Here is a 24477-nt window from a genome sequence, read left to right as displayed (position 1 = left end):
ACGTCCTCTCAGTGACCCCTCTCAATTTCTTCATGTTTGCTTTCAGATGAAGACATCCACTTTACATTCAAGTATAAACTTTCACATTTTTCGTTCCAAGACTGAAAATGTTTCAACAGTATAAATACTTATCAGTAACTGAAACGGTTAATACTTCAGGGAGATTTGCATTTCATTTCCATATGGATAACTCGGAGGACAGGCAATGAATGACACAACCATTGTCTGAATTTTGGAGAATAACCATCTTTTGCTTTTCTATTATTCAATTAAACTCAGTGGCTTCTTTATTATCTACATCCTGTACTTAATAACGTGGTCACTGAATGCATGTTCATGCTCTTCTGCTGTTGTAACCCGTCCACTTCACAGTTCGATGTGTTGTGTGTTCAGAGATGCTCTTCTACACCAATGTTGTAGCAGGCGGTTATTTGATTTACTGTCACCTTCCTCTCACCGTGAACCAGTCTGGCCATTCCCCTCTGACCTCTGCCATGAACAAGGTATTTCCATCCATAGAACTGCTGCTTACTGGGTGTTTCTCATTCTCTGTAAATGCCAGACTCTTGTGTGTGAAAATCTCAGGAATCAGGAGCTGTTGCTACATGACTGGCTGATTAGATAGTTGCATTGACAAGTAAACATACCAAAAGAATTGGCTACTGAGTGTACTTTCCATGTAGACTCTCAGTATTATTTCTTCTGCTCAGGACAACGCCACTTGTAATCCAAAGCTGTGAGGAAAGACCAAGACTATCAAAGGTATGATAGGGCAAATAACCTTGTTCTTTGAATCAGAAATGACTTAATTACCTGTAAATGGTAACCGTAATCTAAGGAGCAAACATGAGAAAATCTGCAGATGCTGGAAATTCAAACAACAACACACACAAAATGCTGGTAGAACACAGCAGGCCAGGCAGCATCTATAGGGAGAAGCGCCGTCGACTTTTTGGGCCGAGACCCTTTCCCTTCTCCAGCTCTGTATCACTTTCGCCAATCACCTTTCCAGCTCTTAGCTTCACCCTACCTATCTTCTCGGTCTTCTCCTATCATTTCACATTTCCCCCTCCCCCCACTAATTTCAAATCTCTTACTATCTTTCCTTTCGGTTAGTCCTGACAAAGGGTCTCGGGCCCGAAACGTCCACAGTAAGCTAAGTTTCAGTTTAGTCGAAACTGGTTCAGCTTCACTAAGCCAAGTCCTACTTACTGGAGACAGTAGCTCTGATTGAAAACACCATCTTCGAACTGGTGGACATACATCATGTCTTGAGTTTCCATGATGGTGGTGGGCGGAGACACGCGGTCAAGTCCAGAGTGGCTGAGGTTCCTCAGACTTGCACTCAACATCTTTCGTTCTGTAAGATCCAAAGAATTAAACTCGGAGACTAAAGGAAACGTTTGTAAATTTTGTTTTTATTCTTTCGGTTGAGTTTAGTTTCTAACATTGCTATTTGCTTATGTGTTCCTAATTTTAAAAAGTTGAACTAATATAAAAAAATTACTTCGTTTTTTGACTGGTTCTTAAATTTCTCTGTAGTCAGACAAATTTGGCAGGCATCAAAGATCTGACGTTACCCCAGCACCACATCTACCACCTGCCCCACCCAATGGCAATGTCTGCTGAAATGTCTGAGGCATTCTAGAACTCTTCCCACTCTATGACCTGAGCCCTGCCAACCAATTTATTTAGATACAGCGTAAAATATGCCCTTCCAGCCCTTCGAGATGTGCCACCCAGCCTGATCTAATCCCAGCCTAATCACGGGACAATCTGCAATGACTAATTAACTTACCAGCCGGTATGCAACGGACCTTGGGAGAAAACCAGAGCACCCAAAGGAAACCGTTGCAGTCACGGGGAGAACGTACAAACACCTTACAGACAGCAGCGAGAATTGGACCCAGGTCTCCTGCACTGTAAAGCATTGTGCTAACCACTACACCACCGTGCTGCCCCAGTTTGATAACGTAAAGTGTTAACAAAAACAGTCCTCCGTACCCAACGCTGATGAATGTGTGTGGGAGCAGTAGGGTAGAAATTCCAATGGAGTTGGATCCGAAACATTTTATCAGTGAATTAGTGGATTTAATACGATTGTCATTCTGCTATCATCAATACAGATTGAAAGGTTCTGCACTGCAATAATTGCAAACTGGATGATAATTTGTAGTGCTCTCAATTGTCACTCATTTTGCTTCCGAATTTATATGCCATTGATTAATGGAGATTAAGACTGCCAGTGCCAGAATATTCCAGAATGGTTCTTGGTCTACAGTTTAATATCTAATTCTGCTCTGATGTCTTATGGTCTTATATTTAAAGCAGATGTTGATAGGTTCTTGGTTAGTCAGGGCATCAAAGGTTACAGGCAAAAGGCAGGAGAACAGCATTGAGAGGACTATAAATCAGGCACAATGGTGGATTAGACTCGATGGGACAAGTGGTCTAACTCTGCTCCAATGTTTTATTTTCCTTCGACTTGTCCATGCTTAGTTTACCACAGTGGTATCCAACACCATTTTAGTGACCCAGATTTTACTAAATGGTTCCATCATCCAAATCTTCAGTTGCTCTACATCTGGAAAGAAGAACTAGTTGAGAAAAAGCACCTGGATTCAACTATTCAGGAACTGCACGTATCAGGTCCACACGCATTGTGATTAGTCAGGCAGGAATAAATTCCGGCCACAAAGTTACTAAGAAGTCCCTGGACAAACAATTGGGTCCCACTACCAGATTTGTTCTTTGTCAGAACAATCAACTTTTTTCTTCTGATGCTTTGGAATGCCCTTAAAAATTAAATCTTATTTCAAATGAAATAATTAATGTCGACAAATAAAATCAACTGAAAACATTAAAATCATTGCAAGCACCGCTGCAAACACAAAAAATGGAGAAAAATGTATTGCTTCTGCCTCCATGCATTTTGATGATCTTAGTAATAAAGTAGACTAGTATTTTAATGAATACTAAATTATGCAGTAAAGCATTAAATTATACAAATTTCAAAGCATATGGGAAAAATAATTATGAGCACATGTTGCAGAAAGGCTCCGTTCAGGTTCACGGGTTTGCTTTGCCTCTAACCTGGAACGCAGTCTAGCAGTCAGTTTCCAGGAAAGTGCCGATATCTTCCAGCTGGTCATGCTTTGCAGTGAACAAGCCATGCAAACTGGCACAAGAGTGGGAGACAATCCAGCGGATTGGGAGACCAGCAGTAGATTGTCAACCAAGGCCCAGAATTAGAGACAAAGAGCAATAGAATAATACAGCAGGGAAAGAGGCCCCTTGTCACCCAAGATTTGCTAATGGGGTAATAATGAAGCAGGCTCCTTTATCCTACATAATATCAAATTTCTACAGTATGCTTGGCCTCATCTTGGCAAGTAGAGAGTATTCCATCATGTTTCTGAGGTGTCTTGTAGATGTCAAACAATTTTAAGCTGAACCTCTTGCCAAAGGAATTCCAGATTCTAACATGCAATGGTGTTGTTAATGATAGGATGGAAAAGGAATGGTTCATCAGACCAATCGTCAACTAAAACATATGATGTGAATGCATTTTGACTGTTGAAAGAAGTCAGAATTTACTCATTTTGCTGAAAATGGGCAAAAAGAACACAGACCACAGCGCAGTACTGAATAGGTCCTTCAGCCCACAATGTTGTGCCAAACTTTTAACCTCCCCTAAGATCAATCTAACCCTTTCCTCCTGCACAGCCCGCCATTTTTCTATCATCCCTGTATCTATCTAAAAATTTCTTAAATGTCCCTAATGTATCTGTTTCTACCACCACACCTGGAAGGGTGTTCCACCGACCCACAAATCTCTGCATAAAAAACATATCTCGGATGTCCCCCTATACTTCCCTCCTATGGAATAGAACACCATTGCTGAATACCTAAATGTCTGACCTTAAAAGAGACATAAAGGATTTGAACATGGAAACAGGCCATTCAGCCCAAACTCAACCATGCTGACCAAGTTGCCCATCTACGATTGTCCCATTTGCCAACATTTGGCTTATACAGTCGGCCCACCTTATCCACGGAGGACTGGTTCTGGGACCCCCGGCGGATACCAAAAGATGCAGGTGTTCAAGTCCCTTATTTAACCTGCCCAGTGCGCTGGTCTTTAGGACCTAGCGGTACCCCGGACTTTATTTAACATGTTTCAGTGTGGTGGACATTAGGACCTGGCGGCGCGGCTCTGAATGCTCAGCGTTTCTGTTCACAATAATAATCACGATCACGATTGAAAATCTTGTGGAAGTAATAAAGTGATCGGAAAGAGGTGAAACGCCATCGGTCATTGGAAAAGCGTTAGGCTATGTCGGTCAATGATCGGAAAAATTTTAATGGAGCATGTGAAAGGCCCTGTCCCGATGAAAGCTACGATTATTACTAAGCAACACAGTGGTTTAATTATTGAAATACTTATGTTTCTTGTGTTTTATATGTATAGAAAAGTGAAATATCTACTATATACTAAGAAAAACATTTGACTAACTAAATAATACCGGCTGTACCTGTTCTGACATCAAATCCAACTCAAAGACGGACTCAGGAATGGAACTCATTCATAACGTGGGGACTGCCTGTACTTTTAAGTCATTTCTAGATTACTTACAATACCTAATACAATGTAAATGCTATGTACATATTTGATATACAGTATTGTTTAGGGAATAATGACATGAAAAAATAGTCTGTACATGCTATGTACATGTGGTGGATAATTGTTTATCGGGATGGAGGCCGGTGACTGGCGGGGTGCCTCAGGGATCTGTTTTGGGCCCAATGTTGTTTGTAATATACATAAATGATCTGGATGATGGGGTGGTAAATTGGATTAGTAAGTAAGCCGATGATACTAAGGTAGGAGGTGTTGTGGATAATGAGGTGGATTTTCAAAGCTTGCAGGGAGATTTATGCCGGTTAGAAGAATGGGCTGAACGTTGGCAGATGGAGTTTAATGCTGAGAAGTGTGAGGTTCTACATTTTGGCAGGAATAATCCAAATAGAACATACAGAGTAAATGGTAGGGCATTGAGGAATGCAGAGGAACAGAGAGATCTAGGAATAACTGTGCATAGTTCCCTGAAAGTGGAGTCTCATGTAGATAGGGTGGTGAAGAAGGCTTTTGGAACGCTGGCCTTTATAAATCAAAGCATTGAGTACAGAAGTTGGGATGTAATGCTAAAGTTGTACAAGGCATTGGTAAGGCCAAATTTGGAATATTGTGTGCAGTTCTGGTCACCGAATTATAGGAAAGATATCAATAAATTAGAGAGAGTGCAGAGACGATTTACGAGGATGTTACCTGGGTTTCAGCACTTAAGTTACAGAGAAAGGTTGAACAAGTTAGGTCTCTATTCATTGGAGCGTAGAAGGTTGAGGGGGGATTTGATCGAGGTATTTAAAATTTTGAGAGGGATAGATAGAGTTGACGTGAACAGGCTGTTTCCATTGAGAGTAGGGGAGATTCAAACTAGAGGACATGATTTGAGAGTTAGGGGGCAGAAGTTTAAGGGAAACACGAGGGGGTATTTCTTTACTCAAAGAGTGATAGCTGTGTGGAATGAGCTTCCTGTAGAAGTAGTAGAGGCCAGTTCAGTTGTGTCATTTAAGGTAAAATTGGATAGGTATATGGACAGGAAAGGAGTGGAGGGTTATGGGCTGAGTGGGGGTAGGTGGGACTAGGTGAGATTAAGGGTTCAGCACGGACTAGGAGGGCCAAGATGGCCTGTTTCCGTGCTGTGATTGTTATATGGTTATATGGTTATATGCTCAAACAACGAGTGCTGGAGAGAGAACTGGGTTTTCCTGATCCGCGGTTGGTTGAATCCGCGCCTGCAGAATCCGCGGATAAGGAGGGCCAATTGTATCTTCTAAAACCTTCCTATCCATGTATGTGTCTGGTGGGCCCTGGTCACTAACATCAGCCTTTATTGGGCTGATTGGGTTTTCCAACACTTTGAAATAGAAATCTCATTTTTTGAAACTGCCCTGTTACCTTTCAAGTGCTTAAGGCTGGGAACAGAGAAGGTAGTGGGGACAAACTCTCACTAACTGCTCCCAATGTCACATGTCTCAAGTAGCCTCTGACAACCCAGTGCAGCTCCTGGCCTTCACGTGTGGCTTGGCTACTACACCCAGCAAATCAGTTTCTACTGACAGGAGAAAGGGAAAAGGTGGGTTACTGGCACCTTAAAACCAGTCGCTTCAGGCAGATGGGGTTCGTCAGCTGTGGTTGGCAGCCCATCTAGGAGAAGGAAATCTCTGATCTCATACCTCTGTTGCCTTGTGGCTATACAAACTCATGGGGAAGGCTTTGGGAGTAAATCCTGAAGCTGGAGACCCTAAGGCAGTCCTACGTTGAGTTCAATGCTGACTGACAACTTCTGCAATGCCGCTGGTCTCAAATTGTATTGGTCTCTGCTGTTCCTTTAGATTCATCAGCTGCATGGCGAGAGGGAGCCTACTGCATTGGCAACAACTTACTCTCCATATCGTACTGCACTGGCTTGCTTATTATGCAGAGAGCTGGCGTGCAACATCCACGGTCGACTGATTTCCTTCCAGCAGGAGTTTTATTTACTCATTTAACAAACACAGGGAGGATGCTCTGCCCAGTTGAATTGGTTAAACCTGAGGGACAAATAGGGCAAATTACATTCACACCAGAATTAAGGCTGGACTCAGCTCAGCCATACAGAAGAGGGTCCTGCAGAAGGGCCTTGGCCCAAAATGTCGACTGTTTACTTTTCTCAATAGATGCTGCCTGACCTGCTGAGTTCCCCCACCATTTTGAGTGTGTTGCTTTGGACTTCCAGCATCTGCAGATTTTCTCATGTCAACCATAATGGGTCTGATGCTGAAAATTAATAAATAAATTGCAGGTGGTAGAACTCTAAAATAACTTGAAAATGCTAAAAATACTCAAAGTCAGATGTCGTCCATGGGAAGAAGAACTACTAAAGTTTCAGGTCAAAGACCCTTGTTCAGGAATATCTCCAACCTGAAACATCAACTCTGTTTCACTTCCCACAGATGCAGACAGACCTACCGAGTATTTCTGGCATTTTCTTTTTCTCAATCTGTTGCTTCTGTAAATTGTGTCCTTCAGATCTGATTTAATAATCTATTGCAACAAACAACCCATTGTAATGAAGCAAAGAATAACGCAGTGCAAAGTTAGCAGTTCAAAGCTTCTTCATATTTGCTTTTGTCAACTATATTTGATTTCTTTTTACTTCTAGACGGCTCAATTTCTTCCTGCTGCTAAATACTATTGACATCAAAAGTATCTACAAAGGAGCTATGAAATTTTATTTTCCCTCCAACCACTTAGTACTTTGCTGTAAATGAAATCTTGAGCTTAGGTTAATGCCGCAGGGATCCACTAGCAGCATTGCCAAAGACTAATAATCTTTTCCCATTCTAGGCTTGACTACACAATATTGTGCTAACGTTCTCAATGAAACTCCATCATTGAGAATAATGGCCAAAAGATACTACCCCAACGGCAGTACTCAACAGTTTTACCCCAAGACATTCTCTATTGAGCAAATCAGAAAGATACATAACATTTTCACTTTAATTTACAATGACTAGAGTTTCTGTTGGAGCAGAATACAGCACAGTCCCCCGGTGATACATAAATCCCTCTTCTGATTCCAGCAGCCTCTTCAATGACACCTGAATAGCCATTTTAAAAATGATAGTGTCAGATGCACCTTAATTGTCACCTCTCTCTATCGATGATCGCATTACCTGTAATTGATGTTAGAAGACGCATGTTAACAAAAGCTAATTAGCTGGAGTTAATTTACAGTACCTCAATAAATCAATGCGACTTGAAATTTTATGTATATGTTTAGATGAGAATTATATAGTATGTAATAAATAGAAATGCTATTGCCAGCACTAATATCACTAAGTCATTCAATGTTACATCTGTAGTATAGTGCTTATTAAATGAAACATGGGGAACAGGCAAAATAAAATCTATTGAGTGCTTGAGGTATGTAACCGGAATCTGGCTGGGTTCTAGAAATTAACTCTCAACACAAAAGCAGACCAGACCACAATGGGAGGGGATTGGGAGAAAGAACAAACGACTATCTGTCAATCAAGTGCAACAGTTCCTATTATATTCATTACGTGGGAAATAGCAGGTTGTTGGTGAAGATCCAAAGGTCCAATAGCAATATAATAATGATGAGAACAAAGTCTCCAAAAAAAATGAGTTGGTCTGTCACCAAATACTCTTGCAAAATTCTACGGAAGTACTGTGGAGAGCTTCCTAATTGAGCTGCATCACTGTCTTGTATGGGAGGAGGGGGCTACAGCACAAGACTGCAGTAAGTTGCAGGAGGTTGTAAAATTAGTCAACTCTGTCGTGGGTACTAGCATCCATAGTAACTAGGCTTCAAGGAATGGTGCCTCAGAAAGTTAGTGTCCATCATTAAGGACCCCCCACCACCACCACCTAGGATATGCCCTCTTCTCATTGCTACCATCAGGAAGGAGATACAGGAACCTGAAGGCACACACTGAATGATTCAGGAACAGCATTTGATATCTGAATGGACATATGGACATTAAACCCATGAACAGCACCGTACTATTTTTTTATTTCCCAAGATTTTGCATTTCTTATTTTATATATATATATATATACACACAAACACACTTACTGTAATTCAGTTTTCCTTTTTCTCTCTATTATCATGTATTATCACGTATTGCATTGTACTGCTACACAAAGTTAACTCATTTCATAACATATGCCAATGACATTAAACCTGTTTCTGATTCTTATTCTGATTACAAAGAGCATCAGATGCAACGTATTTACATTATAAATACAAACTTAAAAATTTGCAACAGTCTCAAGAGTCTACTTCCTTCTCAAATGAAAAATAATCCTTTAAACATAAATGGGATGGTACAGGATTCTATCATTCCCTATGTAAAATGTCCCTGCAATTATATAAACTGAGTTTCTTCTTCATGGTCTGTGGATCATAAAACTTAGAGGCTAGGTTTTTCTCTCAAAATAAATGAGGCCTGTGATGCAGAGGCAACAATTGGAGACAAATTGAAACTCTCCAGGTTAGAATTGCTCAAATGATACCACATTGACCAACTCACTGCTCGGAGGTAGGAGAGAGTCAGCAACTTTAAACTCCTCGAAGTTATCATTTCTGAGGACCTGTCCTGGGTCCAGCGTGTAAGTGGCATTACAGAAAAAGTATGGCAGTACTTCTACTTCCTTAGAAGTTTGTGATGATTCAGCATGACGGCTAATATGTTAACAAACTTCTATAGATGTGTGGTGGAGAGTATTTTGACTAATTACATCATGGCCAGGTATAGAAACACCAATACCCCTGAACAGAAACCCTGCAAAAAGTAGTCGATACAGCCCATTCCTTCACAGGTAAAGCCCTCTCCACCACTGAGAATATCTACAAAGTGCTGTCATAAGAAAGCAGCATACATCATCAAGGACCCCCACCATCCAGTCCATCAGGAAGAAGATACAGGAGCCTAAAACCCATACCACCAAGTTCAGGAACAATTATTAACCCTCAACCATCAGGATCTTGAAGCAGAGAAGATAAGTTCACTCACCCCATCACTCAACTGTTCCCACAATTATAATTATATTATTATTATTATTATTATTATTATTATTATTATTATTCTTTCTTTCTAAATCTTTTTATTAAATTATTATTATTATTATTATTTCCTTTTGTATTTTCATAGTTTGCTGACTTTTGCATACTTTTTGTTTGTCCATCCTATTGAGCACAGTCTTTCATTGATTCAATTGTGTCTCTTGGATTTACTGAGCATGCTCTAAAAAAATTAATCTCAGGATAGTATATGGTGACATATATGACCTTTCATAACAAACTTACTTTGAACTTTGAATTATCCAATTCACCAGTGAACCTCACAAACCTTCAGCCTGTTGTATTTTCTTTTCACGCCGCAGGAAGCCAATCAGCCATCATAGTTTTGCCATCTCCCAGCGAAGTTGTCTCGTGAATCAATTCTCCTCACTTCTCCTCTGCAGCTCTGCAACTTATTCTCTTTCACGTGATCAACAAATCTTTGATTCCTTTTTCTCTTAGTTCCCTTTGGCCACTCACTAGCACTAAAGGATAACTGACAGTAACCAGTTAACTTGGAACGAGGAAGGACACAATTACTTACCTATTTCATTTGGATGTTAGATTCCTGTCTTCCTCACTCCAATGTTATCAGTACATGATAAATCTCCTTTGCAATGGAAACATGTATGGGGAACGACAGGCACTATTTGATGCCTTGCTCTGCCAAAGAGGTGGCATGTTTCTTGAAGCTATGTTCCCCATGGAATTCTTTAAGAATATGAATCACATATTTCCCCTGTTAACAGGATAGTTCTTACCTCATGATACACTGCTAGAGTATTGATGTGTCCTCAGAAAGCATTTTGGGGTGATATACCATATTCAGGAAACTTTGTTATAACTTGAGCCTTTGAGGAGTGGAATCGGCCACCAAAGTTGTAAGGGTTGCTCTTCCACTCTTCTCTGTTGTGCACTTGTTGATTCTAAGCAAAGAACTGGAAAGCTCATGCAAGCTTTTGTCTTCCTGTTGGAATCCATAAGAAGCCTGGAAGAGGGGCAGTTGCAGTGCTGAGTAGGAGATGCGGCAGAAACCAATAATTCCATTGGGGTTTTCAGGTAAGCCCCAGCACTGGCTTCGGCTTCAGGGCAGAAGGCCTACCCCAAAGGTATTATACACTGATTGAAACTGTGTAAGTTTCCAAATCCTCACTGTAATCTTCAGTGAATAAGATCTGAAAACTGATTTTGATGCAGATTGCTTAAATTTTATTGATAGAACACTAAACACTGATTATATATTGAAAGGGCTAATTTAAATTTGATATTGAAATAACATTACTCATTTAAAATGGATCATAATCTTAATGCACAAGTAAAATTGATCTCTACCCTCATTGCCAACCATCCACAATTCCTAATAAAATAGAACTCATCTGTGACAAAAGAGCTTCCACAGTGAACATTTTCTTCCTTATTAATGGGCTAGAAATTATGATAACGTTACAATATGGTTATTGATCACTGACATTAGTCAATGATTTTTCTATAATTTGATGACTGTTATTGATCTTGATGCAGACATTGGACAAAATTTGATCTTCTCTAGAGTTGAAGGTCAACACAATGTGTACCGTGCTCCAGAATTTTAGCTGTTATGGAGATTGAGTGGGTCAGCTATTTCTCTCGTTGGAAGGATATGTGGGGAGTGAGTCACCACACCAGTCTCTTTGAGTAATAATGAGAGCAATTAGTTCCTATCTACCAATGATAGTCTCAACCCAACCAGGCATCTGTAGCACTATTGGCTCTTCAGCAGTATAATCGAAAGGATGCCTCAATAGCAAGTCCCCTTAACTCTTCCACTCAGCTCGCAACTTCATCTCCACATCCACCCAATGATACCCTGACTCCCAGATCCCATAGGGTCATACAGTTCTGAAGGAGGCCCTTAGGCCCAATTTGGCCATGCTGACCAAGATGCCACCTAAGCTTGTCCATGTTTGGCCCACATCCTCTTAAACCTTTTCTATCCATGGAAATATAACTAAACAATTATAAGCTTTATTTGTCACATGTACATTGAAGTGAAATGCAGCATTTGCATCAAGGATGTGCTGGGTGGTCCATAATTGTAACATAGCATGATAACAATTTTTTACTAACCCTAACTCACATGGCTTTGGAATTTGGGAGGAAACCCATGTGGTCACAGGGGAAAAGGTACAAACTCCTTGCAGGCGATGACAAGAATTGAACCGTGATCTTAGAGCTGGTTCTGAAAAGCATTGTGCTGACTGCTACGCTACCATATTGCCCCATTCACTTGCCTCAATTGCTTCCTCTGGCAGCTTGTTCTATGTACCTAACACCGTCTGTATTAAAATGCTGCCTCTCAGTTTTCTATTATTTTTTCCCTATCACCTTAAACCTATACCCTTTAATTTTTGATTCCACATGCTTTTTAAGCACCATTCCCTATAAGATCACCCTAAGCACGCAATGCCCCAAGGAATAAAGTCCTAGCCTGCCCATCCCCTGCCCATGAGCTGATTTCTTGAGTACTGGCAACCTCCTCATAAAACTTTTTAGCAAACTTTCTAGTTTTAATGGCATATCATAATATGACAAAAACTCAACATGATACTCCAAATGCAATCACTCCAAAATCGTCTACAACTGTAACATATCATCCCAACTCTACACTCACTGTTCTGACTGGTGAATAAAGCCTCTGACTACCTTGTCTAGCTATGATGCCAATTACATTCAGTGGTAATCTTATTAGGTACACCCATGCACTTGCATGTTAATGGAAATATTTAATCAATCACTTAGCAGCAACTCAATGCACGGGAGAATGGTCATACTGGTTCAAGCTGACAGGAAGGTGAAAGTAACTCGCATAACCATGCATAAACAACAGTGTGTGCAGAAGAGCATCTCTGAACACACAGCAAGTCAAACCTTGAAGTGGATGGGCTACGGCAGCAGAAGTAGGCAAGCATACACTTAGTGTCCACTTTATTAGGTACAGGAGGCTTAGGTGCCCTATGACAAGTAACACACTCAATGGCTAATCACAACCTCCCAACTCAGTCCTAACACCAATCCTTGCCAACCAACACCACAACAAATAATTGATGCTGTAGACTCACTGCTCACTTCCAGTTGATCTTTAGTCCAATCCTTCTAATCCATGTTTCTGAGCTCCTCACCAATACACTGGACTTCGATCCAGCTTTGGATGTGCTCATTTTCCATTGTGAGCTCTGCACTGCCACAGCAATTGAAGGAAAGACCTCTCCCTTCGGCTCTGCATTTTCAAACAACCTGAACTCCGGCTAGCTTTAACTGATTATCATGTCCCTCTGTCCCCGACCGCAGAAGCACGGTTCCAGCATGCAGCTTCCTGCTTTCCAGCCAAATGCCAGACGTCCCTGCTTGACTGAGTTGTTGTTCTGGTGTCCGCTATACTCAGTGTAATAAGTGCTCCAGAGGGCGAACCCACCTCAATTGCCCTGGCTTTGATTGTTTCAATAGGAAGCAGCTGGCATCTGTGGCTGAGCTGCGTTGCACATTCATGCAACATATTTGTTGCATAACTTATTTTCCCACCACCTGCTGATGTGTTTATTCCATCGATTTCTGTCTAATAGGTTGCACCATAGACATGAGCACAAAGCAGGAAACCATCACATGTCAAATCTAAATGGAACAGCTTTAAGTTGACATTAATGTGAAATCATTTACACAAGCAGATTGTTTTCAAGCATATTTTAAAGCCACATTTTTTAGGTTTATTGTCAGGTATTCTGTCTTTAGCAGTTTATAAAGACATACTCAACAGTTCACTGGAGAAAGACAGAGACAATTTGATAAATAAATTTTCAGTTGTGCTCTGTGTAGTCGCTGGCTTTTGGAAAGGTTGGGTACAGGCAAAACAAGCAGGATAGACAAAGGAGAATCAGTCGTTGTCGTGTCTTTGCATTTTCAGAAGGCCGTTGACAAAGTGCAGCACACGAAACTGCTTCAAAATCAAATTCAGAATCAGAATCTTAGCAAGATAAGAGCCCATAGTATTACAGGAAAGATACTAATAAGGATAGAGCATTAAGTGATTGGCAGGAGGAAAAGAGTGAGAATAAAGGAAGCCTTTTCTGATGGGCTGGCAGTGACTAGTGGCATTTGCAGGGGTCAGTGTTGGGACCACTACTTTTTACATTGTACAGTATGTTAATGATCTGGATGACAGAATTGATGGCTTTGTGGCCAATTTTGTGGATGATACAAAGATTGGTGGGGGGGTCGCAGGTGGTGTTGAGGAGGTAAGGAGGCTCCAGAAAGACTTTCTCAGATGAGGAGAATGAGCGAAGACGAGGCAAATGGAGTACCATGTCGGGAAGTGTATGGTCATGCACTTAGGTAGAAGGAATAAAAGTGTAGACTATTTTCTAAACAGGGAGAAAGTTCAAAAATACAAGGTACCAAGAGACTTGGAAGTCCTTGTGCAGGATTCCCTAAGGGTTGACTTGTGGGATGAGTCAGTTGTGAGGAAGGCAAATATAATATTGGCATTCATTTTGAGAGATCTGGAATATGAAAAAACAAGGAGATAATGCAGAGGCTTTATGTCACTGGTGAGGCATCACTTAGAGGTGCAGTTTTGGATCCTTATCTAATAAAGGATATGTTGACATTGGAGAGAGTTCAAAGGAGGTTCACAAAAATGATTCTTAGAATGAAAGGCTTATCATATTAAGAGCGTTTGATGGCTTTGAGCCTGTACTCACTGGAATTTAGAAGAATGGGAGTGATCTCATTGAAACCTATCAAATGTTGAAAGGCCTAGATTGGGTGGATGTGGAGAGGTTCCTATACTGGGGGAGTCTAGGACACCCTCAGAATGGAGGGAGATCCATTTATAACAGAGCTCTTTAGCCAGAGGGTGGTGTATCAATGGAATTTGTTGCCACAGGTGTTTGTGGAGACCAGGTCATTGGCTGTATTAAGATAGATTCTTGTTAAGTCAGGACATGAAAGTTTATGGGGAGAAGGCAGGAGAATGGGGTTAAGGGGGAAATGGATCAGCCATGGTCAAATAGCAGAGCAGACTCAATGGGGCAAATGGCTTAATTCTGCTCCTTTGTCTTATGGGTATGATCCCTGACTGTTTGGTGTGGGGTATTGGATGCATTGACAGAGATGAACTACCGTCTGACACATGGCTGCCTCCTGGACTCCAATGAGATGATGCACTTATATTCTCTCTTAGTGTTTTCCTCCATGAGAGTGAATGGACCTCAAAAAGTAATTCATTAATTAGAAATTAGCAGAAAACTTTGCAAACTACAATGCAATACACACAAAATGCTGGACGAATTCAGTTGGTCGGGCAGCATCTATGGAAATGAATAAACAGTTGACATTTTCGGCCAAGGCCCTTCATCAAGTCCTGATGAAGAGTCTCAGCCCAAAACATCAATTCTTTATTTATTTCCATAGATGCTGCCTGACCTGCTGAGTTCCTCCAGCATTTTGTGTGAGTTGCTCCGAAATTGCAGCATCTGCAGAGTCTCTTGTGGTTATGATTTACAAAGTGCAAAGTTATGTAAATGGTGCTTGGCACTATTGTACACAGATTAACTGGGAACCAAATGCTGAACGTACATCACTTGTAGACAGATGGGTCAGGTTATGGAAAAGAAGGGGAAAGGAGCCAGAATGAGAAGGTGGGTGAGGGGAAGGAGTACAAGATGCCAAATGATAGGTGAAGCCAGGTGAGGGGGGAAGGTGGATGGGTGGGGGAATGAGAGTTGAAGAGAGAAGCTGGGATGTTATACACAGGTTCAAAGGACCATTTTAATATCAGAGAATGTATATGGTATACAACCTGAAATTCTTACTCTTCACAGACATCCATGAAACAAAAACCCCATGGAATGAACAACAGAAACATTGAAGCCCCCAAAGCCCCCCCTTTGCACAAGCAACAGCAAAAGCATCAGCACCCTACCCCTCCACTTGCGCCAGCAGAAGCACCAACACCTCCCTCACACGGTGCCAGCAACAGCAGAACCTCCCCCCCCCCCCTCAAGGACACCCCAATCCAGAGACCATCAAAACTACAGCCAATAACCCAGCACATCCGTGGAAAAGGTAAAGGGCTGAAGAAGAAGGAATCTGATTGGAGAGGAGAATGTACAGGAGAGAAAGGAAAGGGGGCACCAGAGGGAGATGATAAGCAGGTTAAGAGAAGGGGGTAAGAGGAGAGTCAAAAAGAGGAATGGAAAAAGAGAGTGGGGGAGAGGGGAGAAATTACCTGAAATTAGAGAAATCGAGACGTTTTGGTGTACAACGTTGACCCTTTATTCCTCTAGATAGATGCTGCTTGACCTGCTGAGCTTCTCCAGGATTTTGTGTGTATCACTTCTTTGCAGACCTGTGATGAAACCATATGTATTAATGGATACAGTTAAAATAAAGATTACATTCACAATCAGTAATATCTGCACTTCCTTAAGGATCTGCTATTCATTTAAATGCATCTCACTCAACAAAAAATAAAATTATCACTCTCATAAGAGAAATATTTCAATGCAATCGCCACATATAACTAAAGCAATACAACCTCTTTATTTAGAACAGTTATTGAGGACTTATGATGCCAAAATTTCCCTAATCACTTGCAACCTTGACAGATTTCTTGTTATTGTACACAGAGCTCAATGGTTTATGACACATCTGAGCTTCACTCTGCATGCATCAAGAGCTTTGTGCAAACATCAATGTAAAGATTTTCATCACAGAAATATTTTAGCCACTTGGCATGCACTGAGGGGAGACCCATGACTTTTATTTGGCAGTTGGCAACGTTAATGTACACAAAGTAACAGCACTCCACTCTTCAACATGCTGTTCCTACAGTTAACATAGTGGTTAGCACAATGTTTTACAGTACCAACGACCCGGGTTCAATTCCCGACACTGTCTGTAAGGAGCTTGTACATCCTCCCTTGACCGCGTGGGTCATAGCCCAAAGACGTACTGGTTGGTAGGTTAATTGGTCATTGTAAATTGTCCTGTCATTAGGACAGTGTTAGATTGGGGTTTACTGGGCACTGTGGCTCGATGGGCCTGTTCTGTGCTCTATCTCAATAAATAAAATAATGTGGATGTTATTGTGAGCGAGTTTGTTAGCATTGTAAGCAGTTTTGGGAAAAGATATGCTGGCATTGGAAAGCGTCCAAAAAAGGTTCAGGATAATTATCCTGTGAAAGTAAGGGCTGACTTATGAGGAGCATCTGATGGCTCTGGGCCTGTGCTCACTCGAGTTTAGAAGTATGAGGGAGAATTCTCAGTGAAACCTATCGAATGTCAAAAGGCCGAGAGGATGTGGAGAGGATGTTTTCTCTAGTAGGGGGGTCTAGGACCAGAGAGCACAGCCTCAGAATAGAAGCTGCTCAGGACAGAGATGAGGAGGAATTTCTTTAGCCAGAGGGTGGTGACTCTGTGGAGTTCATGGCACAGAAGGCTGTGGAGGCCAAGTCACGAGTAAAATTTAAAACAGAAGTTGATAGTTTCTGGATTAGTTACGGCATCAAAGATTACTGGGAGAAGGCAGGAAAATGGGGTTGAGAGGGATCATAATAAATCAATCTAAGATGGAATAGCAGAGCGGACTCGATAGGCCAAATAGCCTAATTCTGCTCCTATATCTTATATTATACACCACTTTCCCATATCAATGGTGCTAATCATTTGTCTGAAATACATCAAGTAATAAAATACTCTGGGGAATAAAATACTCTGGGGAAAGAACAAGTTTGGGAAGCAGAAGTAGAAATATCTGGAAGTCACAAAGAAAGCAACCACCTAAAGAACCTAAAGAGGGGAAGATCTTTAGAGCAGCAAACAATCTGCTAGAGGAACTCAGCGTATCATCAGCATCAAGATTCTGCATCAGTTCTGAAAATGCAGAGGAAACGCGGTGTCGGATTGGGGTGTAGAATTGTTCGTTTTCTTGTTGTTTAATTTTTCATGCTTGCTTCTATTTGTGTATTAACAGCTGTATACATGTGATTGTACAGTAGTTTTTCAAGTTCAAATTCAGCCATACATGAATACAGATAAATGAAACAGCATTACTCCAGGGTCAAGGTGCAAACACAGTACCAAAAGTCATACACAGCACAAGGTACATATAAGATAGCAGTAAAATACAGGCACAAAATAAAATGGTATATTTGCTACTGTATATTTCTAGAAACTTAGTTTTCAGTAGCAAATGTCACACCACTTGAATTTGGCTATATTATAGGTTAACTGGTATCAATGGAATTTGTGTTATCTCTAGACTGGTATAAGATGACCATGACTGTTTTTTTTTCTGTTATTTTCTTTGTTCTCTCATCCCTTCTTCTTCTTCTTCTTCTACTGCGCTCTACTGTGCTGCCATAGATGGATGCATCAGCAAGGGAGATGAGGCAGAGTACAGGGCTACAGTGGGAAACTTTGTCACATGGTGTGAGAAGAATCATCTGCAGCTTAATGTGAAAAAGACTAAGGAGCTGGTGGTGGACCTGAGGAGGGCTAAGGCACCGGTGACCCCTGTTTCCAACCAAGTGGTCAGTGTGGACATGGTGGAGGATTACAAATACCTGGGGAAACAAATTGACAATAAACTGGACTGGTCAAAGAACACTGAGGCTGTCTACAAGAAGGGTCAGAGCCGTCTCTACTTCCTGAGGAGACTGAGGTCCTTTAACATCTGCCAGACGAGGCTGAGGATGTTCTACAAGTCTGTGGTGGCCAGTGCTATCATGTTTGCTGTTATGTGCTGGGGCAGCAGACACCAACAGAATCAACAAACTCATTCGTAAGGCCAGTGATGTTGTCGGGGTGGAACTGGACTCTCTGCCGGTGGTGTCTGAAAAGAGGATGCTGTCCAAGTTGCATGCCATCTTGGACAATGTCTCCCATCCACTCCATAATGTACCGGTTAGGCACAGGAGTACATTCAGCCAGAGACTCATTCCACCAAGATGCAACACTGAGCGTCATAGGAAGTCATTCCTGCCTGTGGCCATCAAACTTTACAACTCCTCCCTTGGAGTGTCAGACACCCTGAGCCAATAGGCTGGTCCTGGACTTATTTCCACTTGGAATAATTTACTTGTTATTATTTAATTATTTGTGGTTTTATATTGCTATATTTCTACACTATTCTTGGTTGGTGCGACTGTAACGAAACCCATTTTCTCTCAGGATGAATAAAGTATGTGTGTCTGTCTGTCTGTCTGTCTCTCATAACAGATAATAGACAGCCATAAGCAACAACCTTTATGCCACATTCTTGACTTCTGAGGAACCCTTGGATCACAAAAGTATCATGATCTAACAGTAGCCAGTGTAAAGAGAAGAGGCAGAAGAGTAAGACTGATGTTGATAGGTGATAGATGGATTGAGGAGAAGTGAGGGAAGATAGGTGGATGGAACGAGGTGGGGGAGGAGAGGTGAAGACAGAGACAGAGGTTATTGGGTTGGATGATGAATGGGGACACAAAAGCTACAAGTTCTGGAATCTGATAAGTAAGGAAGGTAATATTGGGAAATGGTAGCACTGGTTTTTGTGTCCTATTGCTTTTCCATTCCAAGCAGGAGTGAGGGATGATGAGCAAGTGGGGAGGTGAAGTGAGGACAGACAGAGGCTACTGGGTTGGATGATGAAAGGGTAAATAAATGGACATCGCACCTCCTTGGTCCAACATTTCTCTTATCCTGCTCTCCGCTCTCTTTTTTCTCTTCATTCCTCCATTTTCTCTGCAGCTTAAAACATGTTTACATTCTAAGTTTTTCTAGGTGTGCCTTAAAATATCAACTCTCTTTCTCTCTCCACAGATGCTGCTTGATCCGCTGAGTATCTGCCACATATTCCTTTCTTTGGTTACGTGTGGATCTGATCCTGTTCCAACATCCACAAGTGAAAAGGATCTTGATCAGGATGAAGTCAAAGTAGAGCAGGCCTATGTGCTGGACAATGTGGAGATTAAGTAAGAAGAAGTGCTGGATCTTCTTAAAAACATTAAGATTGATAAATCCCCTGGTCTGGATATGATACACCACAGGTTTTTATGGGAATTGAGAGAAGAGATCACAGGAGCATTAGCCATGATCCTTGAATCCTCTTTGGCTGCAGGGGAAGTGCCGGAGAACTGGAGAATGGCAAATGTAGTTCCCTTGTTTAAAAAAGGTAATAGGGAGAAACTTGGGAACTATATCCCGGTGAGTCTTACGTTGGTGGTCTGCAAACTACTAGAAGAGATTCTTAAGGATAGGATCTATGAGCATTTGGAGAAGTACAGTCTACTCATGGATAGTCAACATGGCTTTGGGAAGGGAAGATCGTGCCTCACGAGCCTGATTGAGTTTTTTGAAGAGGTAACAAAAGAAATTGATGAGGGTAGGGCAGTGGACTACATGGACTTTAGCAAAGCATTTGACAAGGTCCCTCATGAGAGACTCATCCAGAAAGTCATGAGGCATGGGATAAGTGGAACCTTGGCTGTTTGGATAAAAAATTGGCTAAAAGGAAGAAAGCACAGGGTGGTTGTGGAAGGAAAGTATTCTGCCTGGAGGTCGGTGACTAGTGGAGTCCTGCAGGGATCTGTCCTAGGACCCCTGCTATTTGTGATTTTTATAAATGACCTGGATGTAGAGGCAGAAGGATGGGTGAGTAAGTTTGCGGATGACACAAAGATTGGAGGAGTTGTGGATGGAGCTGTAGGTTGTCGAAGGTTACAAGAGGATACAGACAGGCTGCAGAGTTGGGCAGAAAAATGGCAGATGGAGTTCAATCCAGACAAGTGTGAGGTGATGCATTTTGGAAGGACAAACCAGAAGACTGAGTACAGGATTAATGGTCGGTTACTTAAGAGTGTGGACAAACAAAGGGACCTTGGGGTTCAAATCCATACATCCCTCAAGGTCGCTGCACAGGTTGATAGGATAGTTAAGAAGGCCTGTGGGATGCTATGCTTCATTAACAGGGGGATTGAGTTCAAGAGTAGAGAGGTCATGTTGCAACTCTACAAATTTCTGTTGAGACTGCACTTAGAGTATTGTGTTCAATTCTGGTCACCTCATTATAGGAAGGATGTGGAAGCTATGGAGAGGGTGCAGAGGAGATTTACCAGGATGTTGCCTGGATTGGAGAACAAGTCATATGAAGCAAGGTTAGCAGAGCTGGGACTTCTCTCTTTGGAGCGTAGAAAAATGAGAGGGGATTTGATAGAGGTCTACAAGATTATGTGGGGCATAGATAGGGTGGATAGTCAGTACCTGTTTCCCAGGGCACCAATAGCAAACACCAGAGGGCATAGGTACAAAATTAAGGGAGGGAAGTTTAGGGGAGGCATCAGGGGTAAATTTTTTACACAGAGGGTTGTGAGTGCCTGGAATGACTTGCCAGGGATGGTGGTGGAGGCTAAAACATTAGGGGTATTTAACAGCCTCGTGGACAGGCACATGGATGAAAGAAAAATGGAGGGTTATGGGGTAGTGTGGGTTTAGTACTGTTTTTAAGGATTATATGGGTCAACACAACATGGAGGGCTGAAGGGCCTGTACTGTGCTGTAGTTTTCTATGGTTCTGTAATTCCTTGAAAGTGGTATCACAGGTAGATAGAGAGCATTTGGCACAATGGCCTTCATGATCAGAACATGGAATCCAGGAGTGGGGACGTTATGCTGAAGTTCTACAAGACTTTGGTGAAGCCAGACTTGGAGTGTTATGTGCAGTTTTGGCCACCTACTTGTAGAAGAGGTATTAATAAGTTTGAAAGACTGCTGAAAAAAATTACAAGGATGCTGCCAGCATTTGAGGACCTGAGTTATAGGGAAAGGTTAGGATTTTATTCGCTGGAGCATAGGAAAATGAGGGGAGATCTTACAGAGGTATGCAAAATGATGAGGAGTATATTTAGGATGCATGTAGGCTTTTAAACCTGAGGATGGGTGAGAACTCGAACTAGATGCCATAAATTTAGGGTGAAAGGTGAAATATTTAATGGGATCCTAAAGGGAAACTTCTTCACTCAGAGGGTAGTGAGGATGTGGAATGAGCTGCCAGGGAAAGTGATGAATGTGTGTTCAATTGCAACATTTAAGAAAAGTTTGGATAAGTACATGAATGGGAGGGATATGGAGGGCTCTAGTCTGGGTTTAGGTAAATGGGACGAGGTAGAAAAATGGGTCAGCACACACTGAATGGTCCGAGGAAACTCCTTCACAGGCGAACATAGAGGCAACAGGAAGCAATAGTGAATAAGAGAGAAGCACTTTGTTTATAGCAAACTGAAGGGCTATGCCTCTCTCCCTTCCTCCTTTATGTTTATCACACTGTTTCTGTCTGAATATTTGGGCAACTGGATACGTTATGTTGTCACTTTGAGATGTGCATGACAAAAAGAGGGATAGTTGCTCAGTATTGTGTTTTCTAATGGAGAAGTAACTGATCTTCACCCATGGCAAGAACAGTGAGCGCAAAGGGATCTAGCTTACCTCATATAAATTGGATTTAGTTTCATAGTTATCACCTGTACCATGAAAATCTTTTGCTTGTGTGCCAATTGAGTGCCACCTTCTTGAGGCACCATCTCATGAAGATACCCTCAGTGATGGACTTCATTCACAACTCTAAGCAATCCATTGCAGATTTGGGTAAAGTAGTTGCCATATCAAGGAAGAAGTTAAAGTTTAAAATAAGGCAGCTTTGTGGACAGCAAGTTAACCAAAAGGGTGAAAATAGTAACCCAAGGAATAAATTTAAAACCTTAAAGAAGCTTGTAATCCACTTCTATACACTCAGGTACCTAATAAAGTGGCCACTGAGTGTATGTTTGTGGTCTTCTGCGGCTGTAACCCATCCTCTTCAAGATTCAATACGTTGTACGTTCAGAGATGCCCTTCTGCACAACACATGGTAGTTTGAGTTACTGTAGGCTGCCTGTCACTTGAACCAGTCTGGCCATTCTCCTCTGACCTCCCTCATTAACAAGGCATTTTTGTCCATAGAACCATAGAACATTACAGCACAGAAATAGCCCTTTTGGCCTTCCTTGGCTGTGCTGAACTATTTTTCTGCCTAGTCCCACTGACTTGCACCTGGGCCATATCCCTCCAAACCTCTCTAATCCATGTACCTGTCCAAGTTTTTCTTAAATGTCAAAAGTGAGCCCACATTCACCACTTCATATGGCAGCTCATTCCACACTCCCACCACTCTCTGTGTGAAGAAGCCCCCCCCCCCAATGTTCCCTTTAAACTTTTCCCCTTCACCCTTAACCCATGTCCTCTGTTTTTTTTCTCCCCTGGCCTCAGTGGAAAAAGCCTGCTTGCATTCACTCTATCTATACCCATCATAATTTTATATACCTCTATCAAATCTCCCCTCATTCTCCTACGCTCCAGGGAATAAAGTCCTAACCCATTCAACCTTTCTCTGTAACTCAGTTTCTCAAGTCCTGGCAACATCCTTGTAAACCTTCTCTTCACTCTTTCAACCTTATTAATATCCTTCCTGTAAGTAGGTGACCAAAACTGCACACAATACTCCAATTTCAGTCTCACCAATCTTTTATACAACCTCACAATTACATTCCAACTCTTATACTCAATACTTTGATTTATAAAGGCCAATATACAAAAAGTTCTCTTTACGACCCTATCTCCTTGTGAAGCAACTTTTAGGGAATTATTCACCTATATTCCCAGATCCCTCTCTTTTACTGCACTCCTCAGTGTCCTACCATTTACCTTGTATGTTCTACCTTGGTTTGACCTTCTGAAGTGCAATACCTCACATTTGTCCACATTAAACTCCATCTGCCATTTTTCAGCCCATTCATCTAACTGGTCCAATCCCTTTGCAAGCTTTGAAAACCTTCCTCACTGTCCACTACACCTCCAATCTTCGTATCATCAGCAAATTTACTGATCCAATTTGCCACATTATCATCCAGATCATTGCTATAGATGACAAATAACAGTGGACCCAGCACTGATCCCTGTGGCACACCACTAGTCACAGGCCTCCACTCAGAGAAGCAATCCTCCACTACCACTCTCTGGCTTCTTCCGTTTAGCCAATGTCTAATCTAATTTACTATCTCTCCATGTATACCAAGCGACTGAATCTTCCTAACTAACCTCCCATGCGGGACCTTGTCAAAGGCCTTACTGAAGTCCATGTATACAACATCCACTGCCTTCCTTTCATCCACTTTCCTGGTAACTTCCTCGAAAAACTCTAATAGTTTGGTTAAACATGACCTATCACGCACAAAGCCATGCTGACTTTTTCTAATAAGTCCCTGTCTATCCAAATACTTGTAGATCCTATCTCTTAGTATTCCATCCAATAATTTACCTACTACCGATGTCAAACTTACCGGCCTATAATTTCCCAGCTTACTTTTTGAGCCTTTTTTAAACAACGGAACTACATGAGCTATCCTCCAATCCTCCAGCACCTGACCCATAGATATCGACATTTTAAATATTTCTGCCAGGGCCCCTGTAATTTCAACACTAGTCTCCTTCAAGGTCCGAGGGAATACCCTGTCAGGTCCTGGGGATTTATTTACTCTGATTTGCCTCAAGACAGCAAGCACCTCCTCCTCTTCAATCTGTATAAGTTCCATGCCCCCCCCCCACTTGTTTACCTTGTTTCCATAGACTCCATTCTAGTTTCCTTAATAAATACAGATGCAAAAAACCCATTTAGTATCTTTCCCATTTCTTTTGGTTCCATACATAGCCGACCACTCTGATCTTCAAGAGG

The 24477-nt window shown here is 41.7% G+C and overlaps 1 long non-coding RNA gene across 1 annotated transcript in view; it reads right to left on the bottom strand.

Annotated features, from left to right (window-relative positions):
• The window catches only part of LOC132379247 (uncharacterized), a 79966-nt gene that overhangs the window by 38744 nt on the left and 16745 nt on the right, over positions 1-24477 (bottom strand). Inside the window, exon 2 of the long non-coding RNA XR_009507343.1 lies at positions 15958-16077. This is a non-coding gene — a long non-coding RNA (uncharacterized LOC132379247). The remainder of the gene's footprint in view (positions 1-15957; positions 16078-24477) is intronic.

The sequence above is a fragment of the Hypanus sabinus genome, chromosome 21, assembly GCF_030144855.1.
Source record: "Hypanus sabinus isolate sHypSab1 chromosome 21, sHypSab1.hap1, whole genome shotgun sequence".
NCBI classification, from domain to species: Eukaryota; Metazoa; Chordata; class Chondrichthyes; order Myliobatiformes; family Dasyatidae; genus Hypanus; species Hypanus sabinus.
This window is presented reverse-complemented; position numbering and strand designations above follow the sequence as displayed.